Raw genomic sequence first — 14,550 nt, 5'->3', positions numbered from 1 at the left:
TGAGACTCAAAGAAAGTGACATCCATGGAGACAAATCATTTGCGAGTGGAAGGATGATAACACTTATAACCCTTTTTTGTGGCAGCATACCCCAAGAAAACACACTTGAGGGACCTAGGATCTAATTTACCATGAGTGAGTGAATGATTATAGACAAAGCAAACACGGCCAAAAGTCTTAGGAGAAATGGAGAACACGGAAGAGGTAGACTCGAACAAAACTTGAAGAGGTGTTTGTTCTTGCAGGACTTCTTTAGGAAGACTATTAATCAAATAAGCGGCAGTGAGAACTCCCATCTCAAAGAATAAACAACGGGTGACATCAAGGAGATGGCGATTTTTCCGTTCTGCAACACCATTTTGCTGAGGGGTATTAGTGCAGGAAGTCTGGTGAATAATGCCATGAGTGGCAAAGTAAGTGGCAAGACCAAAGTCAATATATTCCCCTCCCCCCATTGTCAGAACGTAGAATTTGTACAACTATCCCAAACTGAGTACAAATCATTTTATGAAAGTTTTGAAATAGAGAAAAAACCTCACTTTTATCTTTCATCAAATAGACCCAAGTAGCCCTAGAACAATCATATATGAAGGTAACAAACCATTTGTGACCAATTAAAGACACAAAATGGGGAGGGACCCCATACATCAGAATGAATCAAAGAAAAGGGAACTAAACTTTTATTAAGTGAAGGAGCAAAAGAGGCCCTGTGTTGTTTTCCAAGTTGACAAGACTCATATTGAAAATCTGACACATTATTTTTTAAAAAACGAAAGGAAATAAATGCTTAAGTAAGAAAAATGAGGGGTGGCCCAAGCGACGGTGCCACAGCCAAATGTCTCCCTTGGTGGATGGTAATTGAATAAATGTATAAGCCAGCTTGTCTGTCTGATCCAGAATGTAGAGCCCATGTTCCTCTCTACCACTGCCAATCCTCTTCCTCGTGATAAGGTCCTGAAAAAGACAATGATTAGGAAAAAACGTCACGCTGCAATTTAAGTCACGGGTAATACGACTCAAAGATAAAAGATTAACACTGAAATTGGGAACATGGAGGACAGAAAACAAAGGAAGGGAAGATGTGGCATGAATTAAACCTTTCCCTAACTTAGATGAAATGGTACCATCAACAATATACACTTTTTCCTAACCTGAGGTGGGGTTATACTCTAAAAATAAATTAGAAGAGCCAAACATATGGTTGGAAGCACCATAATCAATAATCGATGGTACAGATGCAAGAGATAGCAATGCACGTGGAGATGAAGCCAAGTTACCTGAATTGGCAAAGAAGAAGAGGGTGCACCTATAGCAGAAGGAGAGGCTCGACGGTCTAGTAAGTGGCGAAGAGCAATCTCAAAATCCGAGGCAGATAACCCTAAAACATCAGCAGCCGATGAGACAACTGGAGATGAGGGTGGTGGCTCAATCGTGTCGAAAAGATGTGCTCGTGCATTGGCCCCTCGACCTCTCGACTGACCAGACCGACCCTCGCGAGTACCAAGATGGTCTCCTCGGCCACCAGAAGGGTGCCATGTAGCTTCCAATAACTTTCTCAGGTGTGGCAAGGTCTACGGCAGTAGTCACAGTAAAGTTGATTCTTCTCAGAGTAGAAACGAGAACCACGAGGCACACCATCTCAACGAGGGACAGAAACCAAGGTAGAGCGATCACTTGTGACAGGAGAAAGCATAACAGAACGACGACTTTCATCATTTTGCACAAAAGCAAAGGCTTCTTGGAGAGAGGGAAGCGCATCTATACCAAAGACTCAGCTCCGGACAGGATCATACTCTACATTCAAGCCTACTTGAAGACCCGCTTTTGTGCTACAAATGTCCGATAACCAATAGAATCGGTGGGACGTACAGGCTTGTAATCCTGAAGATGATCAAGGCACTTCCATCCATTGCTAAGGTAGGTAAAATACTAGAGGATAGTCATCTTACCTTGCACTGACCTCTCAATGGAGCGATGTAACTTGAAAGCCTGTGAGAAGTTCCTTTTCCTAGAATAAGTAGTAGCTACGACCTCCCAAATATCCTGGGCAGTGTCCATAGACAAGTAGCCCTCTCCAATCTTCGAACTATAGAATGGATCAACCAACTCATAATTAGAGAATTGGTGATCTCCCACTGGTCATAATGAGGGTCGGTAATACTGGGTACTTGAACCCTCCCATCCACATATCCCATCTTCCCTCTGCTCTTCAGAAAAATAGTCAGACTCTGCGACCATACGAGGAAATTCTGACCATTAAATAGAGAGATGGTGATTTTAAGGCCAGGGTTGAAGTTATTAGTCATAGGAGAAAGGATAACTGAACTCACGCCCTGAGATGGCTGAGAGGTAATAGACTCACTAGTCAAATTTGCCATGGAGAGACTCTACTCACTAGTCCTCAATCACAAAGCCAACCACAAACCGAAAAGATGATAGTGGAGGAACCAGGACAAGAAGAACTAGAAAAGCACAAAGAATTTAAGTAACTAGTTTTTTTTTACATCACCAGATTATTTTTTTTTTAATTTTTTTTGTCCCCTCTGGTTGTGTTTTAAAAGAGAATTAAAAGAGAAAGAAGTAAAGGATGTTGACTATCCAACCAAGACAGATGAAGATGAAGGCAGGCAAAGACTTAGAGATGCCGACCAGAGTCACGCATACTAGAGACGCTGTTGACAAGGGCCACGAAGGCCAAGGGGATTGCCGACAGGCCCCTAGACAGTCAGAGGGACTGCCAACAGGCCCTTAGGAACTTAGAGAAGCTGTCGACTAAGCCTAATAGGCTATTGGAGAGCCCAGGTGAACAGCCGAAGGCTTGGGCAAGGCTGGCGGAGGTGTGGTTTGGGCTGTCGGAGGGTCGACGGTGGCTATCTAAGGGTCAACAGTGACTGTCGGGTCTCCTGGACTCAAGACCGGATTGTCAATAAAGGTAAAGAGGGATGGGCTAAAGTTAAGGCTCTGATACTATGAAAGTTTAGAGAACACAAAAGGTTGAGGAATGAGTTAGACTTCATTCCCTTTTATATTGATAATACTGAGTATAATATAAGGAAACACAATCATGTATTTCCTATTCTAACTTAATTCCTATTCTAACATAATTCCTATTCTAACTTAATTCCTATTCTAACATAATTCCTATTCTAACAACTTCAACATCACACTCTTCTTCTTCTTCTTCTTCTTTTTGATAGGCAAACAATAATTTTATTGATAACACCAAAGAGTTAGACATTACATCAATAAAATTCAAGGACTTTAGGAAAATGTGGAGTAGGACTAAACTAAGCATCCCAACTAGGTTGGCATACCAAAAAAGTTCAGATACAAACTAACCCAAAGAGAACACTAGGTGTAAAAATGGTAAGGCACTAACCAGAACACCAGAATAAAACAAAAAGAAGAAATAGCACTTAAAAGGGTGAAGGAAATGGTCGAATCAGCTAGGATTATGTCTGGGGAGCCTTTTTTTCTTTTTCTTTTTCTTTTTTTCACTTGATTAGTCTCACTTTACGTAAGTGAAGGATGAAATCGAGAAACCGAGATAGCCAAATGAAGTCCTAGACCAAAGTGCCATTTGAATTTTGATGACTTCTGTTGTTTGAACTCAGCTATGCACACGTTGGTTGAAGATAGCATTGTTCCGACCAAGCCATATGTTCCAACAGGTGCAAGCAAAAAAAGCATCCCAAATGGTCTTTTTGAAGCTTTTATACTTCAAATTGAGTTTGAAAAATCTTTAAAACCCTTGAGATATTAATTCGTGATTATGTTTCAATTTTAAATAGTGAATATCAATCCCAATTAAACAATCAACGTTAAATCAGCACAACGATTTAACGTGAAAAAAATCACAATCGGAGCACCTCCAATTGTAAAAAAAAAAAAACTCACAAGACAAAGCCACAAAACAATCCACTAAGAAGATAAAAAGGAATTACACATGAGTATCATCAATTACCGAGTGAATCCACGTCCGAATTGAACCAAGCTCGATGTGCCTCTTCCACCACCGTCTTCACCTCAGGATGCTTTGCCCAACGTTGAATCTATAATGTCGATATCGAATTCATGACGAAGAGCCACTCTAGAATCCACTAAAGCTTCAGGCCTAACTTTCCTAGAATTCACCGATGAACACCTCTCTCTTTTTGTAAATAAGCGAACAAAATCCACCCTTGATGTTTAACAATATGTAGTTTGTTGATCAATTGATCACCTTCTATATATCAAGGAAACTTATATAAACCACCATCCAATATAGAACACTTTGTAATTTACACCTCTCTGAAAATCTGGACGGGTTAAACCCTAAAATGAGCAAACGACGCATTTTATACTAAATAGAGTTGCAAAGATTGCTCGAGCCACCACTTGACTGCTCGAACGGTGTGAGTAAAGGCGGTGCAAATCATATAGGCCAACCACTTGAGCGCAACATCCACTGCTCGAGCGGTTAAACATCTTTCCCAGAAGTTCAGTTTGCAAGTAGAGGTACTAGATGATCCACTTCACCGCTGATCCCTGTACATAGTCAGTGAAATGGCAAACAAGAAATGAGGAATGCTCAAGATACGAAATGTCAGCACAAACTCCTTTACACAGGCACAATTCGGGTTAGATTCACGTCTAAACACTCACAGCCTGACTAAAATAAGAAAGTGAATAAATTACAATTAAAAGAAATTTTGTCAAATGGGATTGTCAATTACGACAACCTAACAAAACCACCATTGAAAAAATGAGAAAATAGAACAAACCCATTCAAAACCCCACCAATTGAGGATATGCAACCAAACAAGCCATGATCAATGGCAAAGAAGAAGGATGTGACCTAGGCCAAATTTTCGGGGCAAGCCCACAAAGTAGCCTCTTTGGACCCCCCAAAAAAGGTTGAAAATAGGGTCTCACAATTATTTAGTCTTATACTAGTCCATTAAGAAAAAGGCCCAAATCAATTCAAAGTACTAAATGAATAAAAAACCCAATCTAAAATAGAAATTCATAAAAATAAAAATAAAAATAAAAATAAAAAAACGACTTGAATTTTAGAAGTTCAAAATTATATTTAATACAAGGCCCAAATTGAATTCAAAAAGGCCCAAAAATTAAGGTCCTAATGTATATTATAAAAACTTTTAAAAATAAGTGTAAATAATTTGAGACCCAACCCAATAATATACATTTCATTGCCTTGCCTAGCAATCTTTTTAAAAACTTGTAAAACAAAATATTTTTCAGTAAAGCTTTCATGACAATATATTTAAAATAAATAAATAAATAATAGAAGATGGTTAGTATAATCAAATGCTGAAAAATATTACGGAAAAAGATTTAGTTGATAAGTTGGAATATAAAAGCTTGTTTGGTAATTTTGCAGTTATAAATGCAAGAAGGGTGATGTTCAAGTGATACTTCATTATTTTTGTTCACTTTTTTGGTACTCCAATTCATATTTTAATCATTTTTGTTATTATAAACTTTGTTATCATTATATATTTTTTTAAATATGCATGTATCATTTTTTTAAATATGCATGAAAGACCCCATATTTAATGTTTACTTTGGACCCTGAAAAAATCAGAACCAGCCCTAATGTGATCTGATGATTCAATATTGAAGCCACATAAAGCACAAAAGCGATCAGCTCCCATAGGGATTGTTATGTAATGATCTGGTTTCAATCACATAATAAATAACAAGGAGAAGAACAATCACACATACAAACACAAGATATGCGTGGTTCGGTGAGATGCCTACGTCCACAGCAAGAAACAATCAAAATTCACTGTATGCAATAAGTATTACAAATCACTCTACAGCTCTCTCTATTTTTCTCTAACCTTAAAATGTATTAATTGATACAGTTTATAGGGTAAAAAACTAATGGGCCAAAATAACGCTACAGGTCCATAAATATCAATTTCAGTGCAATCCTAACCCATCAGGATTGCAACTCACTTTCAGGGCGTTGCAGAGGGCCCGCCCCCCACCCTCGGCTAGGGATATAGCAAATACAAGACACCTCACAATAGGGAGAATTGATCTCCTAATGAGAAGATCTCTTGATGCGATACAACCTTTTATAGCAAGCCAGTAGAAAACTTTCACCTTTGGTGGAGCAAAACATTTCCATAAGCGTATACTGATAGAGTTTTCCCCATTCGAGATAGAGTGGTAGTGAGAAATGATAGATTTGACTGTAAAATGCGCCTGTTTATCGATTGACCACTGAAGAGAATCACTTTGGTTTGGTCTTAAAGAAGTAGTGGAGATGAGTTCCTGCAGCTTTACAAGTTCCCATGGTCGCAGATGTCGTCGAAATTGAATTTTACAAGCTAAACCAACATTGTTGAAAGAGGACAGTTCTGCAATTGACTTATTTTTCTGAGTGGAGAAGGAGAAAAGCCAAGGGAAAGTAGTTGATAGAGGCTCAACTCCAATCGAAAGATCAGTCCAAAAAACAATATCACAACCTAATCCTAATTTTAGCACACGATTGTTGGTCAATAATTCACTGAACACATCACCACTACTGCCCACTTCAAGAATGCTTCTCCAACCTTTGGAAATTTGTAATCCATGAAGATCAAACGGCAGCCAACTACCAGACCTTGTTTCGTATATTTCAACCACTACTTTTCGCCAAAGGGCATTCTTTTCGCCAAAGGGCATTCTTTTCTTAACCATAACACCACCACCATTTGGCAAAGAGAGCAAAATTTTTTAGCTTAAGTGAATGAATGCCTAAACCTTTAAACTCTTTCCTATTTGTAACTGATTTTCAATTGGCAAGATGGCTGCCGTTTTTATCCTCACTACCTTCCCAAAGGAATCTTCTTTGGATTTTTTCCATCTCACTCTTCTTTGTTGAACTAGTCTTCTTCAAAGCATTGTACCCAATACTCAATGGGTAACAATTTACCTTCATGTTTGGAGACAATACTATCAATCAACTTCCAAACATGATGGTGTTCTTGAATCTCCAATATACGTCCATACCTCTGAATGTATGGCCTTCTTCAGAACTCCGATTTCTTTTTCTTGTTTCTTCTCTCGAATTGTTTTAGGCAACCTGTTACTTAGCTTTTCTTCAACCACATTGAACAAGTCACGTGCTTTGTGTAGACACCCCATTTTTGACCGCCCTTAAGACTTGGGCATTACTGATGGTTTGCTCGGTGTTGAGAGGTGCGCAGGGCAAATGTTCAGTTTCTTTGGCAAGGAGAGAGGCAAATCCTTCAAAACACTTTGTTTAGGGGTTTGGAGTTGAAGAAGAGAGGAAAGGAGAGGAGAAAACTAGTTTGGGAGAAGTTCGGCATGAATCCGGGTAGAAGCGAGTCGAGCAGCCCTCGCTGAATTGGGCTTATCCATCTGTACACTCGGGGTTTAGCTATGAGGCCACCACCGTTGGAAAGCTTACTTTCGGGGCTTCATTTTGCACTCAAGAATCTCCTAGAGCCAAGTCCGGGTGGGGGAGATATGATCAGTTGAAGTCGGGCATCATCCCGGTTGGATCGAATCTGCGCGGCTTCACGAAAAAGGGCATAACGTTTTGCACAGAAGGAATTTTAATGCAAGGTTTGCGCCATTGGAAAGCTAACTTCTGGGGCTTCAATTTGGACACCAACCGGCCATTTTTTGACCTTACCAGCCATCCACCGGCACTATATTTATCCGACCGGCCAGTATAAATTGCAGATCGGCAATATATTGTGCCGACCGGCATTTTATTTTGGCCGACGACCAAATTTTCTGGCCGGTTTGCACCATTTGCACCCTTCAAGCCTGGTGCATCCCAGCTGTGCCAGTTGGAATGCACCAGCACACTCCCCTGTGCATATATGTTGCTATTTTGAACCCTTGACCACCTTTGGACCCTCTGTAGACGTCCCCGGAACGCCCCGAGAGGAACGAGCTCCCGTTCTGTTCATTTTGGGGGTCACTACAGCTCAGGACTCTAAAATTGTCACGGTTCTAAGTCTGAACCAAAGAGTCCAAATCCGGCAAATCGTTTTGAGAAAACAGATTTTTGAAAGAAGTGCCAAACATGGACTGCTTTGCCAGATACAGAGTCGCCACCTAAATATTTTATTTTGGAAAATTTAGGAAACCCTGACTCGGTGCCAAAAGGCCACGTGTCCGTCATCACCAAAGTTGCCTCGGCTCGGGAACTTGGGTACGATTGGGGAAGGTCACTTCGTGAGCACCCCCGCTCGCCCGGTCATAGACCGGCCTCTACTAACCATGATATCAATTTTTGAAAACATTGTGAGTTCTTATTCCGGTTATTAACCTAGGTTACTATGTGATGCGCACAGCATACAAGTATAGACCGGGTCGCCTGAATTGGAACGAAACATTTCATGTTTGTTTTTTTTGAAAATGGTTTGCTACCCGCAGGTAGGCTTGAAACATTTGATGATTTATTCCAATTCAGATAACCTAACCTCCACCCACAGGCATTCAGGCAGTTATATCAGATAAGCACATAGCCTCATGGTAAGCATGCTATTCATGGCAGTCACTCACACGCATGCAAGGATGCTAAAGCATGAAACTTACCGAGTACTCCAAGCCAAAATAGAAACTACGTTAGAAATCATGCATGATCCTAAGTATACAGAAATGCCTAATGCAACACATGCAAAAATACAACTATAGCAGGCTCGGCTATTCTAAGATGGCATATGAAATGCTACAATTATCATGTATTCAATTTGGAATTGAAAGTACAATGCGGTTAGTATGATGCGCCGAGCCTGGTGCATGCAATACAGATGAATGAATGCAAACATGCTGTCATACTGTATGCTAATTGAAATATGCCCTAATCTAACCATCATAAGCGGATAAATAAAAGAGAGAAAGACGTGGGGTTGGAAGACATACATCACACTCACGCACACTTATTACAGTTGTGCCCTCGCGCAGAGGGTCCAAATAAATATACAGTCCGAATATTACAGTCCCGAATGAAAGAATATTACAGTCCAAAAAATATACAAATTCCTAATTAATTAATGAATTAACTAAGAAAGCAAATAAAACTGGCGTGCAAGCCAGGGACTGCCTTGCTTCTGATAGATGATGCATGTCCGGGTTGTCTTGCGCGGAAATCCACCGGAATGCCCCAATTAGCCTCTGTTTACACCTGTTCTTGAAATGCGTGCCAAGCCCCAAAAAGTTGTTGATTCTTCGTTTTGCTGCAACAGAGAGCAGGAAAGGGGCATAGCAATGTATTTGCACAGATATATGCATGTCTCGATCTTCGTGCCACCAATCACGCATACCGAGGCATGATGGTCGAGGAGTCGAAATGCACAACTCAATATAGGATGAATGCACATGAAACTACAGCTAAAACCTAACTCCATCATGGATAATCCGGAGTGTCGGTGATTGGGAAATTGAGACACATTCCGTCACTCGGAGTACGAAATGTACCTCGTTTCCCGTGCCCGGGCTAACTCCTATTTCGGACACGATGCAATATGCATGATATGCATGAAATGCAACTAAGATACAATCCTAACATACACAATGCTATGGAAATGAGATGCCTCGAAATGCGTGCACGCGGGCACGCAAATCGAGAAAATGACAGATGCAATAAAAAGATACAACCTAGTATGCACTATGCTGTGGAAATGATATGCCTCGAAATGCGTGCACACGGGCATGCAAACCGAGGCAATGACAGATGCAATGAAAATGAGATGCCTCGAAATGCGTGCACACGGGCACGCAAACTGAGGCGATGGCGGAATGCGATGTAAATGACATGAAAACATGATATGGACTTATACCAACATGAGTGAGCCTCAGACACACTCACATAGGATGCCGGTGGATAAAAATGGAGTGCCTCGAAATGCGTGCACACGGGCACGCAAATCGAGGCGATGACAGAATGTGATGAAATGACATGAAAACATGATATGGACTTATACCAACATGAGTGAGCCTCAGCCACACTCACATAGGATGCCGGTGGATAAAAAAGGAGTGCCTCGAAATGCGTGCACAGGGGCACGCGAACCGAGGCGGTGGCGGAATGCGATGTAAATGACATGAAAACATGATATGGACTTATACCAACATGAGTGAGCCTCAGCCACACTCACATAGGATGCCGGTGGATAAAAAAAGGAGTGCCTCGAAATGCGTGCATACGGGCACGCAAACCGAGGCGATGATAAAATGCAATGAAATGACATGAAATGGATAGCAATCATTCTAATGGAATTTCAGCACTAAAATATGGGGGAAAACAGTCCCGAAATGAGGCGAAATGACATGAAATGCATGGAATTGTCCCGAAATGTGAATTTAGGCACCCGAAATGGCCTATAGCCATGCCAAACATGCACAACATGGACATGCAATGCAAAGACAGAAGCTAGACAGTCCCAAAAAAGGCACTTTCACAGTTATAAACATGGCCAAACAGCAAGCATAGGTATGGCAAAAATGGCATGCAAGAATAGGGGCCAAGAGAGGGGTAATGAAGCAAGTGATATAAGCAAAACCCAAACTGAAAATTTTCCTTCTACAACACTGAAGAGGGACCAAAAATATGAATATTTACAGTACATGGCAGCCTCAAAATCAGTATAAAAACATGATAGAAATGTGATGCAAAAAGGGGCTCGAAAGTGGCTATAACATGAGATATGCAAAATAATCACCAAACAGCCAAAGACCCTTAATAAAACATGTAGAATGGGCCAAAATAAGACTACTTCCAGAACTGTAAAATGGCCAAAAACAAAAGCATGGTAGGCTAACTAAGGACCTAAATGGAACATGAAGAATGGACCAAAATAAGCACTTTTTCAGAACTGTAAAATGGCCAAAAACAAAAGCATGGTAGGCTGCCATTGCATGCAAGAATGGAGAAGAAAAGAGGAGTATAAAGGTAGGTACAACATGGAAGTCCCAAATGGTGTTGAGCCCTTCTTCAATATTGAAGAGGGGCTCAAAATGAGCCTAATATCAGTTTACAACATGCTCAAAAACAGATTACTCACGGGATAAAAATAGCATGCAAAATCATTACATATAAGAGGATCAATGAAGCAAGTGTATCATGGAGGGCTCAAACAGGGTTGAGCCCTTAATGAAAAGTGAAGATGAGCTCAAAAGAGGGTCCTTTTCAGTTAGGGCCGGAGCTTGAAACAAAAAGCAAGTGAGGCTTACAAATGGATCAAGAAAAGGGGTCAAAGAAGAGAAAGGTTACTCACCCTTGAAGACTAAGACTTTTGTTGCTTCTTGGATCAATTTGCAGCTTCTTTGGCCTTTGAGAAACCTTCCTTGTTGCTGGAAATGAGGTGGTGGTGGTAGAGCTTGGTGGTGTAGAAGAAATGGTGCTTAGGGACTTAGGGTTTTTCAAGGAAATGAGAAGGATGAAGATGGCTTTGTGTATGGATGCTTGAAGGTGAAGTTTTCTAACCCCAACAAAGGATATATCTTGCTTGTTATATAGGCCAAAGAAGGGGTGTAAAGGTGGGGGAAAAGGAGAGTAACTTTCCCCCACAAAATATCCCCCGGATAAAGATCTTTTCTGGGGGATATTGCCCCACAGCTGTAAAGTGCACAGTGCCAAGATCTCGGCCGGCCAGTTACTTTTGCTCCAGGTGGCCGGCCGGCCACACCCCCTAGCCGGCCGGCTAGGGGTCAAAAGGGTCAATCAGATTTTCTGGCCGGCCACCAACTGATGGTGTTCTCCTATGTGTGTACAACACAAATATGTGGTTAAAAGTCCAAGAAAGTGGGTCCAAGGGGTTCAACATTAGCCCGGAAGGAGGGGGTCAAAAGGGTCAAGTAGAATTAATGGCCGGCCACCATTTGTTAGGGTCCTCTCATGTGTGTACATCACAAATATGTGGTTCAAAGTTCAAGAAAATGGGTCCAAGGGGTTCAACATTAGCCCGGAAGGAGGGGGTCAAAAGGGTCAAGTAGAATTAATGGCCGGCCACCATTTTTTAGGGTCCTCTCATGTGTGTACATCACAAATATGTGGTTCAAAGTTCAAGAAAATGGGCCCAAGATATTCAACATTAGCCCGGAAGTGCGAAAAACGGGCGCCGGAGGGCGTCGGAGGATGTATAACTGGTTGCTGCAACAATTGCTGGCCTCCCACCCTTCAGTGACCTTCTTGGCGATAAAACAGAGGTACCTGCCAAAAATGAACGAAAACCGTTGCAAAATGAAAGTTCCGGGGCCAAAACACGCAGTTCGGGGTCCCGAAAATGGGCTGTTAAGCACCGAAAGTGGCGTTCGGCCACGAAGTGGGTTTCTCAGACCCCAGTGTCCCTCAAAAGGGAGAAAATAGGAAGTATGCCAAAAACCGGAGCAATAGGAGATGGTTAAGCGGTCCCGAACCGAGGCACACGGCCTGACGGCTCCGAAAACTGGAAACCGGACTCCGAAATGGGAAAAATGGCCTACGGCCACCAAATGTAGCCTACGGACATTGAGAGATGGTCTACGGGACCTCTCCCTTCCCTCAGGAAAAGAAACAGAGAAAACCGAGTCTGGTTCGCAAACCGAGGCAAGGTATAAAAGAGGGTTCGGAAGTCCGGAGGCAAGGCTCACGGCCGCAACTCTGAAACTTCTGAACGAGCACATTATGCAACATCACCAAGCGCTCAATCGGTGACGTCTAAGTCTTAAGGTCGGTCAAAAATGGGGTGTCTACACCCTCTTTTGCACCCTTTGCTCAAGGCTTCTTGAGGAAGCCTTGACCCCTTATCTTGGCTTCCTCAAGAAGCCTACCAGCTGTCCAAGCTTCTCCAATAAGCCTTGACCTCCCCTTTAAACCCCTTTGACCCTTTGAAGCTTGTCTTAGAAGCTTAACATTGCCTATATAAGGGGCCTCTCCTCCTCCTTTGTTGAGGTTGGATCTTTGGAACAAAAAACCAGAGATATATAGATATATCTGATATATACATACATATATCCCTTCATCTCTCACTATATCTCTCTCATTCAACCATCAAACACCCTTGTTCTTGGGCCATTTCTTCATCAACTCATAGCACAAGGCATCCAACGCCCATTCCAGCAGCTTGAGGCTGTTCTCCAGAGCTTAGGAGCACCTAAACTTGGTCCAAGAGGTGCTAGTTTGCTGGTCTTCAAGGGTGAGTCTTCATCTTCCCTTTTCTAGCCTTTTCTTGCTTCATATCTAAGCCATAGTTGCTTGCATTTTTGGGCTCCGACCCAAACTTCAAATCATCATATTTTGAGGTCCTCTTCATGTTTGATTGAGGACCTCTTGCTGTTTGAGGACAGTAGCTAGCACTTCCTTCATTAGCCCTCTTTATGCCATAATTTTGCATAATATTTTTGGCTTGCGTGTGATCTGTTTTGAGGCATGTTATAAACTTTGAAGTTGCTTATTTTGAGCCCTTCGTCAACATTGAAGAAGGGCTCAACACTGTTTGGATACTCTATGTGCTACTTGCTTTGAAATCCATGTGTTTAGGGCCGTTTTTGTATGCCATTTTAGCCCTATCTTTGCTTGCTGTTTGGCCATGTCATAAACTGTAAAAATGCTTGTCTCAGAACTGTCTTGCTTCTGTCTTCATGCTCCATGTCCATATTGTGCATGCTTTGTATAGCTGTAAGCCATTTCGGGTGCCAAAAGTCCATGTTTCGGGACTATTCCACGCATCGGGTGTGTTTTCGCCTTGTTTCAGGGCTGTTTTCCCCCACATTTCAGTGCTGAAATCCCATTAGCATGTTTGCATATCATTTTCCATGCCATTGCATTGCATATGCCATTGCCTCGGTTTGCGTGCCCGTGTGCACGCATTTCGAGGCACTTCATTTTCATCCATCGGCCTCTTACGTGAGTGTGGCTGAGGCTCTCTCATGTTAGTATAAGTCCATGTTGCATTCTATATGCCATTTTAGCCATTGCATTGCATATGCCATTGCCTCGGTTTGCGTGCCCGTGTGCACGCATTTCGAGGCACTTCATTTTCATATTATGGCCACTGTTTTGGGCCTAACTAGAGCTGCCTAATTCATGTTTAAGACCATCCTTTGCTTATTTGCATGCTCACCTTGCATGTTTGCTTGTATCGGCATGTTGCATCCTTAGCTCGTATGCCTAAGTTGCATTGCATCTTGCATGCATCACCTTGCCTCTTGAGATGAGTATGATAGAGGTTAGACCTCCTTGTGTGTTTATTTGGTTTGCATGCATTTTGAAATTGAAGTTGCACACTTGATTCTTTGGGCCATCATGCATGGAAATGCGTGATTGGTGGTCCGAGAATCGGGGCACATCCTCCTTTGAGTCATTAACATGATAAGGAATGTGATTGGTGCATAAATTGTTTGAATTGCATTGCCATGCAAGATTTTGCCCTCTGCTGCTGTGAGTTGCAGGTTCTGCAGGAATTTATTGCCGGCCGGGAATATTTAGTGCCGACCGGCAGTCAATCGATGGCCGGTGGATCTATTTTGTGCCGGTGACTAAATGCTACTGCCGGTGGAAATTCTGCTCAGCCGATGATATCCCCCAGTGTCCTGAGA

Source organism: Camellia sinensis, chromosome 7 (assembly GCF_055761805.1).
Source record: "Camellia sinensis isolate YWXY chromosome 7, ASM5576180v1, whole genome shotgun sequence".
Taxonomy (NCBI): domain Eukaryota; kingdom Viridiplantae; phylum Streptophyta; class Magnoliopsida; order Ericales; family Theaceae; genus Camellia; species Camellia sinensis.
Note: the sequence above shows the minus strand (reverse complement) of the source record.